Source organism: Phragmites australis, chromosome 1, assembly GCF_958298935.1.
Source record: "Phragmites australis chromosome 1, lpPhrAust1.1, whole genome shotgun sequence".
Classification (NCBI taxonomy): domain Eukaryota; kingdom Viridiplantae; phylum Streptophyta; class Magnoliopsida; order Poales; family Poaceae; genus Phragmites; species Phragmites australis.
In genome coordinates this window covers 7,421,037-7,441,911 of record NC_084921.1, presented here as the reverse complement: position 1 = coordinate 7,441,911, position 20,875 = coordinate 7,421,037, and the positions used below count along the sequence as shown (strand labels likewise).

Here is a 20,875-nt window from a genome sequence, read left to right as displayed (position 1 = left end):
GTTGCACATCTTTTCGGTTCCTAGAAGAAAGGAAACGCATCTTGTCTTGAGGCGGCAGTTCTTGACCAACCCCTACTCATTGTCCAAATGATGCTGCCATGTGTTAGGCTTAATTCAAGCTGGGCGTACGTAAGTGGTGAATACAAATGTACAGGCAGGCAGGTATAGGAGTGCTTGCTCCTATACATGCTCAGGTTTCATATAGATAGAGCTGTGAACTGTCAATGGATTTTCTATATTTGCATGGTCCAGCGCATCAAGTTAGCTACAAGATGTAATCAGAGCAAGCTCTATCGTGTATGGACTAAATGAGTTTCTTATTGTTGAAGGAACAAGATGTCATTTATCAGTCCAGACTACATAGTAGTATGTGAGAGGAATAAACACATGCATGAGGAACTACTCCCTCTGGTTGTAAATATAGGTTGTTTTAGTCTTCTCAACTATTCTCTAAATATAAGTCATTCTCAAACTTCTATGCATTTTTTTCTCTTTTGTTCCCGTCTGGCCCTTGTTTAATAAATGCTACCACTCTTACAAATGAATGAGTTGTCTTTTTCAATGCAGAATAAATGAAAGGCAACAAGGTTATTTGATCTACTTTCTTAATCCTTGTGCACAAGTCTAAAACGACCTACATTTACAATTGGAGGAAGTACATGTTTGGCTTTAATAAAGCAGAAATAGGCAATCAAATTCAAGTATAATAGGCAATCAAATTCAAGTATGTGCTGTCTAGCTTTTGTTTCTCAATATGTGAGAGAAATAACTTGGAACCCAAATCGACACTTGAGTCAGGAACAAGATGCCATTTGTCAGTCCAGACTGCATAGTAGTATGTGAGAGGAATAAGTTGGAACCTAAATCACGGTTGTTGTTAGTAAACGACATGTGATGAAGGTAGATCAATAACACGAGAGACACTGTTTCTACGTGAAAAATAAACTACTCTTTCAGGATGGACATTAGAAACCTTCACACTATATTAGGAGAGCTGCAGACGGAGAGGATTTACAATGAATGGCCAACTTATTCCGTGTGGATTATTGGAGGCCTGTATAGTGGCGTTCGAGTAAAAAAAGGGAAATAAAGCAACAATATGGAAGAACACTACGTGAAAAATATATAAAATAGACATAAAATTAGCATGACCCGTCACTTATGTCAGGTGCAATGTGACCCATCACTTATTACTCGTCATAAGTGACGGGTCATATTGCGATCCGTCACTAATGATAATAGTCATATTGCGATCCGTCACTAATGATAATAGTCATAGATACTTAGTTCAATATTTTTTATTTTTTCTTATTTTTTATCATCTAAGCAGTATTAGAATAGAAAATATATATAATTTCTGCTCAAGTTTGATGTAATGGGTGACGGCTATGGACACAAACGCGCATTCTAAAAATAGTGTAGAAACTTCGGGGGCGAGAACTCAATATTCTAAGCCGTCTTTGGCCTCGAAAAATTCACCAAACCCGATAAAGTCGGAAAGAAATGGATGTAACTTTTTCTATAGATGTCTGTAGAGTAAAAAAATTCAAAATCTGAGTTCGTATGCAAAAGTTATGCCCGTTTTACGGGATGCACTCTGGAGCACCGATCAAATTGCGATCGTTTGCATGAGATATTTAGAAATTCATAAAATATTAATATAATTTATAGATAAATTATAACCAATCACCTATCAAATTATATGTAAATATTAATGCATATTTTATATGTAAATATTAATATAAATTTTATATGTAAAATAAAAAAATCAGTCATTAGTGACGACTCAAGATTACAACCCGTCACATATAACCTTCATAAAAGACGGGTCACGGTTATGACCCATCACTTATGACCTTCGGAGAAGAAGGTAAAAGAATAAAATATCCAATATCTCACAAACACATGATAGCTGAGGTGGTAACACATGCGCGCGATGGGAGGTGGCGGGTTCAATTCCCGCTTGACGCAAAGATAGAAAATAGTGCTAAAAAAATAAAAGTGACCCGTCACCAGTGGTGATAGGCATGCGTTGGGATGGCTTGAGTGAAAAAAAATATTTTTTTGACTTTTTCTGTCAAAATACGCAAAAACATAAATCAATCACTGTGACCCGTCACTTATGACCTTAATAAGTAACGAGTCAAGATTTGACCCGTCACCAATAACCTTATTGATGATAGGTACTTACCCGTCACTTATGACTAATCATCAATGACGCATTCGGGGTCTATAACGATTATGACCCATCACTTTTAAGTTTTTTTTTTCACGTAGTAGAATCCATACTAACCTCCTCTCCTATAGACCCAATCTCTCATAAAATTCAGATAAAACGTCAATAGTAGCGCAAATCAAACTTTAAACATCTCGAGCAATAAATATTACTATGGATTTTGGTTAAAAGTGCACATTCCTCGTGTCTGTCTCCTCATACGGATTTTGGTTAAAATTCAGATAATACATAATTTTTTTTTCTTTTTGCGTGTGAAGAGTGGAAGTTCTCTTTCTAAAAGCAGCTTAATTGGAGAGAATATGTGACAAGGTGTCACTACATTTTCTTCTAGGAGGGGACTTAAATCTTATTAGAGAGGCCCATGACAAAAACACTAACAACATAAATAACAACTTGATAGATCTTTTTAATGGTTTTTTTTATTGAAATTTCACTTGAGGGAAGTGAAAAGAGCTAGAACCAAATACACTTGAACTAATCCTAATAATGGTGAATCTAGATAGATTCCTTATGTCTAGTAACTGGAAACAGCATTTTCCCTTATATCATGCATGAAGCTTGACCAGGGTTGGCTCTGATTACAACTTTATTTGTTTGGATTCAGGAGAAGCTAGGGTGCAGAGATGTAAATATTTCAACTTTGAGAAACGGTGGCTCCTAGTTGACAGCTTCAAAGAGAGTGTCCATCAGAGGTGGTTGGAGAAGAAATGGAGAAGACCTGTTAGTGGTTATTCTATGGATAAATGGTATGACAGCCTATGTGACATTAGGCAGTTTATGAGAGGTTGACATAGACATCATATTGGTGAACAAAATAAAAATAAGCATGATATGTTAGCTCAGCTTGCTATGCTGGATAATAAAGCAAACTCTGAAGGGCTGGCCATTTTTGAATAAGAGTTTAGATATAAGTTAGAGGAAAGTCTTGAGAAAATTCTTTCCATAGAGGAGATTTTCTGGAAACAGAAAGGTGGAAAGACCTTGATTAAAGAGGGGGATAGCAACACTAGATTTTTTTCATTTGTTTGCCAATGAGAGAAGGAGGAAGAACCTGATCCTATCCATAGAAACTGATCAAGGTCAATCAATTCACAAGAGGAGATTAGGGATCATATTTATGAATTCTTAAAAAAAACCTCTTTGGATCTTAATCTAGAGGTGGGATGATGCTTGATGATTCTTTCTGGGACAACCATAACAGCCTGCCACCTGATATCAAAGATACCTTGATCCAACCTTTTTCTACACAAGAGATTGAGGAGGCTTTAGGGGAATGAAAGAAGATTCTACATCCGGGCCTAATGGATTTACTGCTACCTTCTTTAGAGTCTTCTAGAACTATGTTAAGGAGGACATTTTTGACATATTTGCTGGCCTTTATGTTAGGAACCTGGATCTGAAAAGAATCAACTATGGTGTCATAACATTGATTCCTAAGGTCAAGGAGGCTAACACCATCAAACAATATAAACCTTTCTTCCTACTCAATATTGACTACAAAGGTTTCACTAAGGTTCTTAACAACAGACTAACGCCAGTAGCAAGGAGGTTATGGGCCCATGTCAAACAACCTTCATTAAGGGTAGGAACATTTTAGAAGGGCTGGTGATCCTTCATGAAGTCATACATAAACTAAGAAGAACTAGGTAGCTGGAGGTGCTGTGAAAATAGATTTTGAAAATGCCTATGACAAGATCAAATGGGATTATCTAGAGCTAATCATGAAAGAGAAAGGATTCCCTCCCATGTGGATTGACTGGGTTATGCAGTCTATCAAGGGGCAGAGTTTGCATAAATATTAATGGTCAAAGGAGACCATATTTTAGAACTTAGAAGGGCTTAAGGCAAGGGGACCCTATTCTCCTTGCTTTTCAACATTGCAGCAGATGCTCTTGATGCCTTGATGGTCAAAGCTTCAAACAAGGGCCTACTCAGGGGGGTGGTTGATCATCTCATTTCAGGTGGGATTACTCATATTCAATATGCTGATGACACAATCTTGATGATTGATAGGTCTAACAAATCTATCCTCAATCTTAAAATCATCCTTTACTATTTTGAATGGATGTTTGGACTAAAGATTAATTTTCACGAAAATGAGGTATTTGGGTTTGGTATGCAGCAAGAAGAACAAGAAAGGGTGGCAAACTGCTAAATTGCAAACTGAGACAACTCCCCTTGAATTACTTGGGTATTCCCGTCTGAACACCATTTAGGTGTTGTTGCCTCAACTGAGATCCTTCCAAAAATGATCAAAAGGTTAGACCCATAAAAGGGTAAAAAGCTAACCTATGAAGGCAGATTGACACTGATAAATTCCTGTCTCACTAGCTTACCTATGTATACCATAGGGTTTTACCTCCTTCATAAAGGGGTTCACAGGAAAATGGATACTATCAGGTCTAGATTCTTTGGGGAGGGAGGGGGAGGATGTGAATAAATACCATATGGCTAAATGGACTGCCATCTCCAGGCCTAAGGACTAGGGAGACCTTGGTATTTTAAACACTCTGATAATGAATGATTGCCTGATGGTCAAATGGATTTGGAAGATTTCATCTGGCTCTGAGGACATCTGGTGTAGTCTTCTTAGGGCCAAATACATGCCAGATGGTAATTTTTTCTCATCCAGACAGAGAGGCACCTCTCAGTTTTAAAAGTGCTTGCATAAGGTTAAACACTTATACCAATGGGGAGTGGTGTACAAAGTGAATAATGGTAATAAAGTTTCCTTCTGGAGAGATGTGTGGCTTGGAGACACTCCCTTAAAAACTCAGTTTCCTAATCTGTTTAACCTCTGTGCTGACCCTGATGCTATGGTCTCTGATTGTTGGAGTCATAACGAATGGGAGGTGCAGTTCAAAAGGAGTCTGACCGCTAGCAATTTACTCCAATGGGAGGAGCTGCTGCACATGCTACAACATGTTCAGTTCAATGCTGATGAGGATGAAGTGGCTTGGGCTCTAGATAAATCGAGAAAATTTACCACCAAATCTCTATACAGGTTTCTCACATTTGAAGGGGTGTCTTGCAATGGGACAATGACCATCTGGTCCTATAAACTCCCTTTGGAAATTAAGATTTTCTTGTAGCAAATGCTTCACAATAAGCTTCCTATGTCCGCCTCTCTCAAGAAGAGGGATGGAAAAGGAGCATGTATTACTGCTTATGTAATAGACCTGAACATGCCAATCATATTTTCTTTGGATGCGTTTCGGCACAATTCACTTAGAGTGCTCTGAGAGACAGTTTTGGTTGGAATGGGTTCCCTGTCTCAGTAGCCGACTTATGGACGAGCTGGCTCCTAAAACATTTCAAAATCTCTTAAAATCTAGGTCTTTTTCTTTTTGCAGGAATTGCTTGGGCACTTTGGAGGACGTGAAACACCATATCGATCAAGAAGAAGTTCCCCTATAAGCCTGTTGAAGTGCTAACACTCGTTGTTTCCTTCGTGCAAAAATAGAGTATCCTCCTCAGCGAAAATGATAGGGCCAAGGTGAACACGGCAACAACTCGGGTCTAAGAGTGGCTGCAAAGCTTCACCCCAACTGAGGGTCTAGTTTCTGATGTTCGTGAAATTTGATTTGGTGCTTTCACTCAAACATATAACTGATCGGCATGTTTATCTGTTACTCTATCTACATATATTCTCAGTTGTTGCTTTTATTTTCATTTTTCTTTTCTTCTTGTGTGTCGTGAACCTATTCCTCAGCTTTCAATATAAGCTGAGGTTTTCTTCTTTAAAGATAAAGCAGCTGAAATTTAGGTCTCTGCAAATTAGCCGGACCCACTTATCAGCCATGGATACAGCTCACTGGGAGTGGACATGGAGCCTATAAAGGAGGGAAAAGGTCCGTATCGACTGGACATGCCACTTAATTCATGCTGTACTGCCACTGCTCAATCTCCGCCATTCCTCGTATCACCGCAGCTCTCCCTCTCTCTCTCCTCGTTCTCTCTAGGCGTCTCCTCCCACAGTCTCTGTCTCGCACTTCACACTGAGGCCTAGTGTCGCTGGTTCAGCAACCCAACGGGGGAGGCCTTGTGGGCTACCTGCAGGCTGCAGGTGAAGCAGCGAACCTCCACCTATGGCCCTGACATCCCTCGCCTCAAGCTCTTTGTCAAGTAAGAACATGCTCCACTCGTCACGCGACAAAATCAGTAATTTCTTGTTCATCACATTTTTTATGCACAGTGTTCTATGTTCCAGTGGTGCCCTCTCAATTGTTAATAGCACGTCTTGTAGTAGTTTTGAGTTGAATGTTTGTGGTTGCAATGTTGCATCTAGCGACAGGTGTATGTTTACTGTTATATTGCTTTTAATAGAAGCAAAGCTCGTTCTCCTAAAAAAAAAGTTTGTGCTTGCAATAAATGATTTGTCATGGTGAAGAGATGGCAGGCTAATCTTTGACTCCTAACAATTAGAGGAGAATGTCCCATGCTTTGTTCCTTTGTAATGCCATATTTAGATATTTTCTGTTCATACACTTGCAATCATGAGTTTCCAAGTATTCTAAGACTTCTCACCATGATGCCATGGCTTGAAGAAGCACCTGAGGCCATGTTCTAATGGTGCAATGTTGTGCAGGCACGAGACGAGGGACAGGGTACGAGTGCAGATCACCGATGCAGAGTAGCAGAGGTGGGAGGTCCTAGGGTTTAGGGTTTAGGTCCCCTGCAACCTGCTTCCCAGGGAGCCAGCCCCACCTGTGACCGGCGGCAAGATCACGGGCGCTCCCTTCACCGCCGCCGAGTACCCGGGCGAGGAGATGGTCTTCACCTATGGCCGCGACCCCTTCTGGTTCGCGGTGCACCGCAGGTCCACCCGGCAGCCTCTGTTCAACGCCAGCTCCGGCGCGCTGGTGTTCAAGCCTTCAAGGACCAGTACCTCGAGGTGTCCACAGCGCTGCCCACGGACGCGGCGCTGTACGGGCTCGGCGAGAACACGCAGGCTGGCGGCATCCGGCTGCGGCCCAACGACCCCTACACGATCTACACCACGGACATCTCGGCAATCAACCTCAACACCGACCTCTACGGCTCGCACCCGGTGTACATGGACCTCAGGAACCTGGGCGGTCGCGGCGTCGCGCACGCCGTGCTGCTGCTCAACAACAACGGGATGGATGTCTTCTACAAGGGGACCTCCCTGAAATACAAGGTCATCGGAGGTGTTCTTGATTTCTACTTCTTCGCCGGGCCGACGCCGTTGGCCGTGGTGGATCAGTACACATCGATGATCGGCCGTCCTGCGCCATGCCCTATTGGGCATTTGGTAAGGACTTCCTATCTCAATCATTTTATCTTTTGTGCTGTCCTTTACATTATTGTTGTCAGATTAGCTTGTTCCATTCATTTGCTTATGTTATGGTTAGCTAACTTCCAGATTGACTGATAAGATATAGTTTTCTCTGATGCAATGGATGGAACATTGTCACTCTGTCTCATACAATGTAGATCTTAGCCTCTTAGGAGACAGAAAAGGGCGGTTTATTTCCTGTATCAGATGTTATGGTTAGCTATAATAATTTATTTGCTTGGTCCATTCATTTGCTTATGCTATGGTTGGCTCAATTCCAGATTGACCAATAACATAGTCATATAGTTTTATCTGATGCCATGGATGCGATGCTGTCACTCTAGCACACACTAATCTACTGGATCTTGGGAACATAAGAGGACAGTTTATTTGCTGGATCAGTTGTCGTGACTCGTTAGACGGTGATAACAGTAGCAAACTGTTATAACTGGTTCCCAATCGATTCCTGGTATCATGTCAACTTCTTTGCACAAAAAACAGAAAGACATGCTACTTCACTTACGGTTAGAGATAACGACATAAACTGGCATTACCAGTACTGCAAATATTCCCCAAAACACTTACCCTAACCTTGCAAATTTCACAACCAAATGTGACTGGTTTATGTCTGTACAAAGTAAATGTTGAAATATGCATGCACTGCACCGATTGTACAGAGTAAATGGAGTAACTTATTCTGAAGAAGTTCAGAAACCTGAGAAAAAAGTCGGGCTACAATTAATTTTGCCCAATTCATCTGTGTTGCATTAAATTTCTTGCAGCATGTACTGAGCTATTTCTTTCACCATTACATGCTTTCAAAATTCAAAACATGAAGTTATCGTAAATTTACATGTCCTTAGTCTCTGCAAATTATGAATTATTTACTATATTCATTCAGTGAGTCCAGAGTGACTGATAACACATAGTTTTGTGTGATGCCATGGATGAATTTAGGTCTTGGGAGACAGGAGATGGAAGTTTTATTGGTGGATCACTTGTCTTTAGCCAGTGCTAAGCGTGCAATATGTCCTATTCCCCAGTAGGTTTGTATTATTATAACTAGTTCCCCAAAGATGCTGACATCATGTGAAGTTCCTTCAGATAAAAGAAAGACATGCAAGGTACTGGGTCGCCCTGTTAGCAAATAGAATACTCCTGCAACTTAGCTCGCTTGCGCTTTGACATGATAACATAATCTGGTATTCAGATGTCTGAATGATTTCCCAAAAGCTTGATCTCTGTACCTGCTTTGTGAAATCGCCTAGTTGATCTCTGTAGCAACTGTCAAATATATGATTTCCCAAAAGCTGCTTCCCAAACTTGACCAGATGTTGTCTTTACAAGATAGTGCTGCTAGTTTCATCTCTCCGGTAAGGCTGTGACACTGATAACGATAAGGCCTTGCATGCTCTATGCAATTGATTTTGCATGGGCCAGCTCTGTACAATAGACCAAAGTTTATGGACCAGCTTGGTCTGCAATGATCAGAAAGCCCAGCAAAAGTCGCACTACAATTAATTTGCCCAATTTAGTTGTTTTGTATTGGATTTCTTGCCGGACATTTTGATTTTTGATCATTTGCTTTCATTATTTAATTGCACTCAGAACAGAAAACTAAAGTAGTGGTGTGAACGTGCATGTTCTTAGATGCAAATCATGAATAATTTTGTTGTAATCATTCAAATTTCAGACAATGAATGATATCCCTTTCCCTGTATCAATTATAGCTGCTTCCTCAAAAAACAAAAAAGAAACATGCTGCCTGCATACTATCTAAAATAGCAAATATACTTTCTTTTCTGTACTCTGAAATTCAAGTCTCTGAATACTCCATGTGCTTGTCTTCAGGTTTCCACTAATGTGGGTGGGGGTACAAGAACCTTTCAGTGGTAGAGGGTGTTGTGGAGGGCTACGGGAATGCCCAGATACCCCTCGACGTGATCTGGAACGACGACGATCACATGGATGCTGCCAAGGACTTCACACTTGACCCTGTCAATTACCCACGCCCGAAACTGCTGGCATTCCTCGACAAGATCCATGCGCAGGGAATGAAGTGCGCTGTCCTCATAGACCCTGGCATCGCCATGAACAACTCCTATGGTGTTTACCAGCGTGGCATGGCACGCGATGTCTTCATCAAGTTAGATGGGCAGCCATACCTTGCCCAGGTCTGGCCTGGCCCTGTCTACTTCCCAGACTTCCTGAATCCGAATGGTGTGTCATGGTGGATTGATGAGGTGCGGAGGTTTCATGATCTTGTCCCGGTGGATGGGCTCTGGATTGACATGAACGAGGCCTCCAACTTCTGCACCGGCAAGTGTACAATCCCCAAGACGCACCAATGCCCTGTGCCGAACTCAAAGACGCCATGGGTCTGCTGCTTGGATTGCAAGAACCTTACAAACACCAGATGGGATGAGCCACCTTACAAGATCAATGCCTCTGGGCAGACGGCTCGTCTCGGTTTCAACACCATTGCAACCAGTGCTACACACTACAACGGGATCCTGGAGTACAATGCACACAGCTTGTATGGCTTCTCACAGGCCATTGCCACGCACAGGGTGCTGCAGGGGCTCCAGGGCAAGATGCCGTTCATCCTGACGCGCTCCACGTCCGTTGGGTCGGGCGCGTATGCCGCGGCAGCCGCGCACTGGACCGGCGACAACAAGGGCACATGGGAAAAATCTCCGGTATTCGATCTCCACGATGCTCAACTTTGGCATCTTCCGCATGCCGATGGCTGGCGCAGACATCTGTGGCTTCTATCCGTCGCCAACCGAGGAGCTCCAACCGGTGGATTGAGCTCGGGGCCTTCTATCCGTTCTCCAGGGATCATGCTAATTTCGCATCTCCGAGACAGGACTCTATATATCTATCCGAATACGTTTTAACATAGTTCAATCTTATTAGATTTGATTAACTCTTCCATCTGTCTAGAGGCTAACCGCAGAAATAAACTATGACCGCTAATCACCTACTCATTGATTGTGACCACTGGTCGAAAGTATTGTTTACGGTATAAAAGTATTATTCATCTAGTCAGAGCACTATTTATTTAGTTGGTGGTACTGTTTATCTGGTTATGGTACTATTCATCAGGTTATAGTACTGTTTATTTGGTCATGGTACTGTTTATCTGGTCATGATATTATCCATCTGGTCATGGTACTGTTTATCTGATCGTGGTATTGTTCATCTGGTCACCTATTAAACCAATCATCGCTGTAATTGCCACTATAAATATCAAATCTTGTCATCAACATATGTCTTCATGTTTTTTTGGTGAAACTTGCTCATAAAAAACATATCATCTCCTTTCTACCTTTCTTAGGACGATGATTAAGACATCGGTCATTAATACCCCTTAGGACGATGGTAATCAATACATCAGCTATATTTCTCCTAAGCATCTTGCCATACACTAGGATAAAAAAAATTCAAACATCGTCCATTAATAGCTTTAAGCAGTTTCTCTTCTTGCAAATTTTCTAGCAAATAAGAATGTCTAGGGACGATACTTACAATTCTGTATGGACCTTCCCAACTCGAAAACCATTTGCCAAATTTATTGTCCTTTGATCCTACAGGCAAAATAATCTTCCACAGAAGATCACTAATCTGAAATAATTTTGCTTTTACCTTCTTGTTGTAGGTTTTGGTTACCCTCAACTTGTCTTTCTTGATCTCTCTCAAAGCCTTCAACATTTCATCCATCATTTCATCAATTCCGTCCATCATTAGATCATAATAATCCACACTCGATAGGTTATTCTGATCGGCCAATCTCAAAACATTAAGATTCACTTCAATAGGTAAAACAGCTTGTTGTCCATAAACAAGTTCATACAACGTTACTTTAGTTGCACCATGTCTAGATATACAATGTGCCCACAAAACCTCCGATAGAACCTCATGCCATCTTCTAGGATGTTCCTCTACCTTCTTCTTAATAAGCTTAATCAAAATTTTATTACTAATTTCGGCTTGACCATTGACCTGAGTATAATATGAAGATAAATTAAGAAGCTTAATTTTCAATGACTCGGCAAATTCACGTACCTGATGTGACATGAATGAAGTATCTTGATCCGTAGTTAAAGTTTGTAGAATGCCGAATCTATGAACAATATGCTCCAAAATAAAGTCAACTCCCTCCTTATGTGTCATGTTCTTGAGAGGAACAGCTTCATCCCATTTAGTAAAGTAATCCGTAGCAACCAAGATAAATTGATGACCTTTTAATGATGGAGGATGTATTTGACTGATAAAATACAAGGCCCAACCCTGTAACAACCATTGTTTGATAATAGGATGCATCATAGTAGCAGGAACTAACTGAACATTACCAAACTTTTGACATGGCTCACATCTTTTATAATACCTGAAACAATCATTAAGCATAGTAGGCTAATAAAAATCAGCCCTTTTTAATAACCATTTCATCTTACGCGCTGACTGATGTGTGCCACATATGTCTTCATGTATTTCACCTATAGCAAGTTTTGTTTGATCCAAATCCAAACACTTGAGAAGCACACCATCCCCGGTCCGACGATATAGGTCATCATCCAACAATGTATATTTCAAAGCTTGTCGCCAAATCTTTCTATCAACACTCTTACTCGGACCCTTCAAGTAATCAATGAGAGGTCTTCTCCAATCTTTGAATTTAGCAACTTCATCATTTTCTCCCACTAGAGAAGACGTAACCGAACCCAAAAACTCATGTTCAACTATACAATACTTTCAAGCATCGGTCTTCCAATCATAAAGAATTTGCCTCTATTAACTTAATAATCGGATGCTTGATATGCTAAATCATTAGCGCTGAAATTATCATCTCTAAACACATGCTTAATAATAAAATCATCTTAAATAGCAATGATATCTAGACATGTATCAAGATAACTATTTAGCGATCCTTTGAAACATTAATAATTACCGAAAACTTGCTGCACAACCAGCAACAGATCACCAAAAGCCTCTATATTCCTTATACCCATGTAACTTAAGATTTCTAATCATAGCAAGAGAGCTTCATATTCGGCTTGATTGTTAGTACAAAAGTAATCTAGACGGCAAGATGTCTCAAAAACAACACACCTAGGTGAAATAAAAATAAAACCAATATCTTATCCAATCCCGCAAACCGAGCCATCAAAATAAAGCTTCTATGGTTTAATAGACACATAACCGACGTCTAAATCATATTTATCATCAATCTGATGGTCAACAATAAAATTAGCTATGATTTAACCTTTCATAGATTTCAAAGATTTATAAGTCAAATCATATTCTATAAGTGCATAATCCCATTTACTAATCCTACCACTTAAAAATAGCTTTTGCAACATGTACTTAACCATATCGGCTTGACATGCTACTACACAAGTACTAAATAGCAAATAATACCTCAAATTTGTGCAAGCATGATATAGTGATAAACATAATTTCTCAATAAAGACATACATTGTCTTTGCCTCCAAAAGACGTCGGCTCAAGTAAGCAATTGCGTGCTCTTTACCATCAACTTCTTGTACCACAACAGTACCAATCACATTATCTCTCGCAGCAATATATAGCCGAAAAGGTAATCCGGCTATAGGCGCCCAAAGCACCGAAGGAGTAGTCAAATCCTTCTTGATTTCATCAAATACACGTTGTTGTTGTTCCCCTCCAAGCAAATTCGGTCTCATTTTTCAATCGAAGTATAGGTGTAAAAGCACTAACTTTTTCAGATAAGTTTGATATAAATCTTCTCAAGTAATTTACCTTACCCAAAAATTTATACATATCTCTTTTACATGTGGGTGCTTGAACCTTTTGTATAGCTTCTACTTTACTAGGATCTATGTCTATTCCTTTTTCATGTATAACAAAATCTAAAAACCTCCTAGTCAACAAACCAAAAGCACATTTGAGTGGATTCATTTTCATACCATACCGATGCATCCTTTCAAAGACTAACCATAAATCGGCTAAATAAGAATCATTACCATCCAATTTAACAACTATGTCATCAATATATACTTCTAAAACGACACCAAGCAAATCATGAAAAATTAAATCCATATCCTTTTGATAAGTAGCACCGGCATTTTTCAACCCAAATGTCATAACCACCCACTCAAATAAATCAACAAAACCAGGACAACGAAAAGCCGTTTTAGACGTATCTTCCTCGACCATGAAAATTTGATTATAACCAGCATTACCATAAAAAAACTAATTATTCTATGTCCTGAAGCATCATTAATTAACATGTCGGCTATAGGCATAGGATATTTATTTTTAGGAATAGATTTATTTAAATCTCTAAAATCAATATAAACTCGTAACTTACCGTTACTCTTCTTCTCATCCGGGATGATGTTAGAAATCCAATCAGCATATCTGTATGGCCTAATAAATCCTGCTTTCAACAATCGGTCTATTTCTGCTTTGATCTAATCATATATATTAGTATTAAACCTTCTAGGCGGCTATTTATAGGATTTAAACCACGTTTTAATAGGCAATCGATGTTCTACTAACCCTCAGTCAAGTCCCGACATCTCATGATATTCCCAAGCAAAATAGTCAACATACTCTCTTAAGCAACTCGATTACTTTAGCCTTGTAATTGGCTTTCATATTCTTGTTTACAAACGTCAGCCTTGGAATACTACCATCACCTGTATCAACTTCTTCTAATGGATCAGCCGATGAAAAACCTTGACCTAACTTATCTAACTCATATAAATCTTCAATGGCCTCACAAATATCATTCTTATTTGACCGATATTGCTCCATACCCTTGTGCAACCATTCTAAATTTCTATCTCTACTCATTGATACATCATGCCATTGAGCCGATTATCACAAGTCGGCTTTACAACCACAGGTATAAATCCGTCCTTGGAGACACTAAGAAAATCATAATCTGAAAAACCAATACTTGACAAGCACTCAGTATTACCGTATCTCCAATTGGTTGAAGCATCGGCCATAGCAACATAGGCCGAAGTATCCGCATGAATTATCTCTACCTCATCATCCACCTATTGAATTAAAAATTGATGCAAGGTAGAAGGCACACAACTATTTGCATGAATCCAATCACGCCCAAGAATAACACTATAGTTACCTTGCATGTCGATGACGAAGAAGACCGTTGATAATATCTTGCTTCTAATAGTGAGCACAAAATTCTGAAGGTAACATAAAAACTATATTTATATCCATACCTTCAATCGGTCAAGCATCATTAGTATGCATCGGCAAATCATCGTAATCAATCAAATCCTCATATTCCTTGTTTTCTTGCATAAGCACAGGTGTTTTTGCTGACAAAGGGATTGCTGTAGGAGCTGTCAGTGCATTTACCTTCGGTCTCCGCATTTGCTTCGCGGGTTGCATTGGCTTAACTTCATTGAAAGTATCATCCCACAACTTCTCAGTTTGCTACTCCATTAATTCCTACTTACGTAGCCGCTGCAATCTTCTCTTTTTTGTGTGAGATAAGCCGAAAGGACACCACCTTGGTTGTAGATGCTTAAAAGGCGGCTTGCTGCTACTTGCCGTTGTGATCACTTCGGAGCTTGAGCCAAAAAGGCAAGGGTCTCCACGTCCCCGCACAATAGCCTTGCCGTCGCTCCATACCAAGTCAGAGGGTCAACAAGCTTGCCGACGAGTCACCAAGACTCCAAGGTGCTAGCATTCCAAAAGGTACACTGTTGGATCACTCATTGATCCACTCTCTAGGCAGCAATCACCTAGCAACTCACTCTCTATGCCTATAAGCACTAATCACTCACTAATCTTATGCTTAATTACCTTAGATGATCACTTTAAGCACTTTGGTGGCTTGGATGTCTACTCAGGTGTATATGAACTTCTCTAGATTCCAGCACACTCAAATGACTGAATGGAGGGGTATTTTTTAGCCTTAAACTCGCGCACTAACCATTAACCCAACATCTCTAAAAAGCTGTTAACACCTGATGATCAGGTGAGAACAGTGGTACAAACATCGGATCATCCGGTGATTACACTCTCACAAACTATCCGTTGGAACCCCAGTCAAGCCTTTGTGAACACCAGATACTATCGTGTATACTCCACCTTCATCACCGGTCTTTCCGGTGAGTATACCATAGCCATCCGAGCCAACATCTTCTCTGTGTAAAGTGCTCTAGTGCACATCAATTCATCACCGGACCATCCAGTGCGTTATCCTCTGCCAGCCGAGCCAATGCAACCCTCTCTGGAAAATATACTCCGGTGTACAAATCTTCAGAACACCGGACCTTCCGGTGAGGTCACTGCATTCTCTCCTTTGTCAACAAATCTCCGGTGCATTCCTCCGGTGTGTTCAAATCAATCACCAGACTATCTGATGGGGTCTTCTTCTTCTTTATCTTTGCATTGTTCATTGTCGAGTGTATTGTCATGTGCACTTCTCTTCATCACCGGACCTTTCGGTGTGTTGACCTTCGATCTTCAATAGCTATAACCTTCTCTGATGGAAATACTCCGGTGTGTATCCTTCTCTGAGCACCGAATCATTCGGTGAGGTCAAATGCCTCTGGACACAATGATCTGGTGTGTTCAACCATGTGAACATCGGACCATCCGGTAAAATCATTTCTCCTGGGACTTTTTCCAATTCAACCAAACTTTGTCCTGGCTTCGGTGACTTCTTCATGTATTGCATCCATGAGACTTACTAATATATATTCTTAACAAGCATGTTAGTCCCAATAACTATGTTGTCATTAATCACCAAAATCACAATCATGATCTAATAGGACCATTTTCGCTACAATAGCCGCCACCGGCCGTAGGCTGCCGCATCGTCGTGCCTTCCGGTCGTTGGCCGTCGTGTTGCCACTTATCGACAGGCTGCCACCGCCGTCGTGCTCAGGTAGATCACCATGCCCGGCCAATCACCGCATTCGGGCAAGCTATGTGACCTATGGCTCGATCATCTACAAAAGAATGCGCCAGCGGGCAAGACGTGTTGCCGTCGGGCAGTGGCCAACATGGGCAAGCCTCGCCACCTGGGTACCGATGTGGAGAGGTCACCGGTCTGGCAAGTCTCTGGCAGGTCTCGGGCAGGCCACTATCGGGCATAGCCATCTCAGGCAGGACACCGTTTCGGCCATCACTCCTCAATCGGCATTAAGGGTTGTCAGAGGAAGGAGCAGCTACAGGCTCCAAACCTGGCCTTATCTGGATCCAATGCCGTTGTCAACAGTGAGGTGTGGTTGTCACTGGACGACCCACATTCGCCTATTATTGGAGTCATTGCTGTCTGGATGGGATGTCGTTGGATGGGGCACAACCGGATAGAGGTAGACATGGTCTGCTGTGGTATCCATTGGCCACCACTGCTGGCAATGTCTTCGATGCCACAGGAGGCAATAGGAGGATGACCTCTATCGAGGTCTTCATCCATGGAAAGTGTCGATCGAGGGCGGGGTGTTGGTTGGAGATAGAGAACTGTATAATGCTAACATGATGAAGGTAAATCCTCGGTGGATCATCGATCTTATCATGTGCTTCATCTGTTCTTTGTATTTTTGCTCAGTGAGTGGCCTTCCTTGGTTGGACGATGATCAGTGGATCGAGCAAGTGACTAATAATGTGTTGAGAACTCGATTAACACAGTAGAGACAATAGATCAAATAGATAGAAATGAATTTGTATACTTTTATTGATTCAATTCTCATACATATATACATGAAGAAGATGTGGGGGGGGAGGGTGGCAAGGAGGCAACTGCCATAGGCGGTTGTGCCTTTGGATGATCAACTACAACACGCAGGACTAGGGCTGAACGAAAAGCTTGAAGCTCTTAAGCTAGCTCAGCTCGTGTCTGTCTCGGCTCGGCTCATTCCAAAATCTAACGAGCTGAGCTAGAGTTTTAGCTTGTTTAGATAGCGAGCGAGCTAGCTTGCAAGCAACTTGTGAGAAACTTGCAAGCCAAACAAGGCAGGAGGCAGCCCATACAACATTGTGCAGCCTAGTAGCACATTTGCATAATCAAATATATAGCCCCACTCCTAAAAACCCTAGCGCAGCATCTCATTTCTATTCTCTCGTAGCCACCGCAACCGATGCTCGAGGGATGAGGGCTCGACCGCTCGAGGCATGGGTGCGAAGGTTGCAAGTCCCAGGCGTCGAGCCGCTAGTTGCCAACGACTCGGTGAGCGATGAAACGGCAAGACCATCCTCTATCCATAGCAGTCCTCAGTTCCCGTCCACGACGTCTATGTCATTGACCACCTAGATCCTCATCCACCTTGGTTTCTCGACATCATCACATACATCAATTCACGTCACTGATAATCCTCTGGCAGCCAAACCAACTGAGTCACAAGCCAAACAAACCAAACCGAACTACTCCCTCCGGTTTCATATTAGATGTCATTTTAGACAAGATTTAGGATACCAAGGTGGCTTAAGTATGTTTCTTTACCATTTTACCTATCATAACTCAACTACTTAAAGACTTATTCAATACATAAACAAATGTCCACTGCCAAGGTGGTGTACACCTACCTTTGCCTTCTAGAGGTCCAAGGTTTGATTACTGGATGCAGCATTTTGCAGTTTTTTCTTCTGATTTCCCTTGGTGCGATTTTTTTTTTACAATTTTGGCGCAAGTTGGCACCGGAAGACCCTTCACCTACTAGTTTTACCGCCAGAAACTCCTCCATTTCCTCATGCAACCATAAGAAGCCATGCATGGCAGAACGGCCCTGCATTTCCTCTCAAACTCATACAAAAACTCCTACGTTTCCTCCTCTTCCACCACCCTTGAAGCCATGGCAGATAATATTGGAGGTCGAAGACCACTTGGAGTAGATTTAAACATGGATCCACCTGAAGAAATAATCCATAGACCACTTGCAGCAGATTTAAATATGGATCCATTGGAAGAAATCATTCATGCTCATGTGTCCTCAACATCTGACGGTAAGCTATCATTTTCTTTATCCTTTTGATGTTGCATATATTTAATTGATTCTTGAATCAAAATCTGGCATACTTGATTTGGCCTTTTAGATGGTTACGAGATTGCTTCTAGCGACGCGACTGGTTCAGGACCTAATGGTAATGAAGACATGGATCTATCGGAGGAAATCAGCCATGTGACATCATCTTCTAACAGTAAGCTCTCTCATTATCTTCATCTTTTTGATGTTCCATTCATTTTTTTTGTTGTCTTGAATAAAATGTTTTTAAATTTGGGCATACATGTTTTCCATTCTAGATGGTAACGAGAATGCTATGATAATGGGATTGGTGGGTAATGAAAATGTAGGCAGGAAAGATCTATCAAATGATGTGCGTACAAAATTATTTGAAGCTTTGCTAGTGAAAAGCACCAATGGAAAATTGAAACGGCATGTGACTAGGGAAGTTGCTGCATTGTTCATGGTGAATATCCGATCAGTTCAGCGTATTTGGAAACGAGGCAAAGATGGTCTTCAACAAGGAAATATAGTTGATGTTTCTAGCTGGAAGTGTCGCTCTGGTCGTAAGAGGGTTCAAGTAGATTTGTCTGTGCTATGTGATGTTACCTTTTCAGATCGAACAACACTACAAGATGTATGTGTCCGTTTACATGTAGGTAAACGCAAGTTATTGGCAATGCAGCAGGAGGGTGTCATAAAGCGTCACTCTAACAATATAAAGTCTGGTTTAACCGAGCAGGACAAAAAGACTAGGTTATAGTGGTGTATTTCTATGCTTGATCCAATAAGCATACCCAATAATCCAGTGTTTAAGGGACTATTTGATGTTGTATTCATCGATGAAAAATGATTCTATCTTATAAGAAAAACAAAGAGATATTGCATGCTTCCTGATGAAGAAGAGCCTGTAAGATCGTGTAAAAGCAAAAGCTTCCTCCCCAAAATCATGTTTTTATGTGCTATTGCTCATCCAAGGTTTGGTTCTGATGGAAATTGCACATTTGATGGAAAAATTAGGTGTTTTCCTCTAGTTACCTATGAACCTGCAAAGAGAGCAAATGTGAATCGAGCTGCAGAGACAATAGAAATGAAGCCTATCATTGTCACAAAGGAAGTCGCTAGAACTTTTTTGATAGAGAAAGTATTGCTTGCTATTCGAGCTAAGTGGCCATGTGAAGATATCAATAAACCTATCTTTATACAACAAGATAATGCTAAACCTACTTACCCATTGTTTTGTGAAGCCATGAAGCAAAATGGATTTGATATTCGGCTTATTTGTCAACCAGCAAATTCACCGTATTTGAATATTTTAGATTTGGGAGTTTTTCGTGTTGTTGAGTCTATTCGGCACAAGAAGAATGCGAAAACAATAAATGAACTTATTCCTATAGTTGAAGAGGTGTGTCACCTTTTTTACATTTACTACTCATGATCTACTCATATTATCTGCAGCTAATCTTTTTTACATAAAGCAAGCCTTCCTCGAGTTTCCAGTACGCAAGACGAACCGAATTTTTTTGACGCTCCCTCTCGTCATGATGGAGACTATGAAGGTAGGAGGGAGGAAATAGATTCAATATTCCACATATGAAGAAAGAGAAGCTAGAAAGACAAGGGTGCCTTCCGTTGCATATTAGTTGCGACTCGGCGCTGGTACAAGATGTTATGACGATGCTCAATGAGTAAGTTGCTACTCGACGTTGGTTGGACATTAGTTGTGACATAGTCGTCACGATTTCTGCTGAAAAGTTTTTATTTTAATTTGTTTTGTCTAATGGAGTACTCATTATCCTTAGATAGGATCAGGCTGTCATACGTTTCCATCGAACACATCTTTTTTACCCGTTTAAATGGAGTCTCACGTAACAACGTCCTAACCTGAAATATTGAACAGTAGTACTAGTCCATGATTGCATGAGTTTGTCAAAACATTAAGCCTAAGGCACTAGCATCAGGTTCTTGTTTCAAAAGAATCTGGGCACACAAATTTTATAAATAGTCTTAGCGGTTTCCTGTTGCCAAACTGGTAATTCATTAAAACCATCAGGATAACACCTTCGCCTTTCTCATCGTTGCACTCCATACAGTTTTCATTGACGACACACTCCACTTCGCAATCGATTCCGAGGCAACCTCAGGTTCGAGCGAGTCTTTGCCAAAATCTGGTTCAAGCGAATCTGGAACAATCTCAGGTTCAAACGAGTCTGGCAAAATCTGGTTCAAGCGAAATATGCAATGCAAGGCTGTTAATGGTGCTTTGAGAGCAAGCAATGATCAAATGAAATTAATGGTACACGTAAGACTAAAGTAATTGTAAAGATAAAATAGACTAAATTACCTTAAAATCCTTAAACGACATTTTTT

General features: G+C 40.9%; 1 pseudogene; it reads left to right on the top strand.

Annotated features, from left to right (window-relative positions):
- Positions 1-6,062: 6,062 nt before the first annotated feature.
- Positions 6,063-10,554, top strand: LOC133930768 (alpha-xylosidase 1-like; annotated as a pseudogene).
- The last annotated feature ends 10,321 nt before the right edge of the window (positions 10,555-20,875 follow it).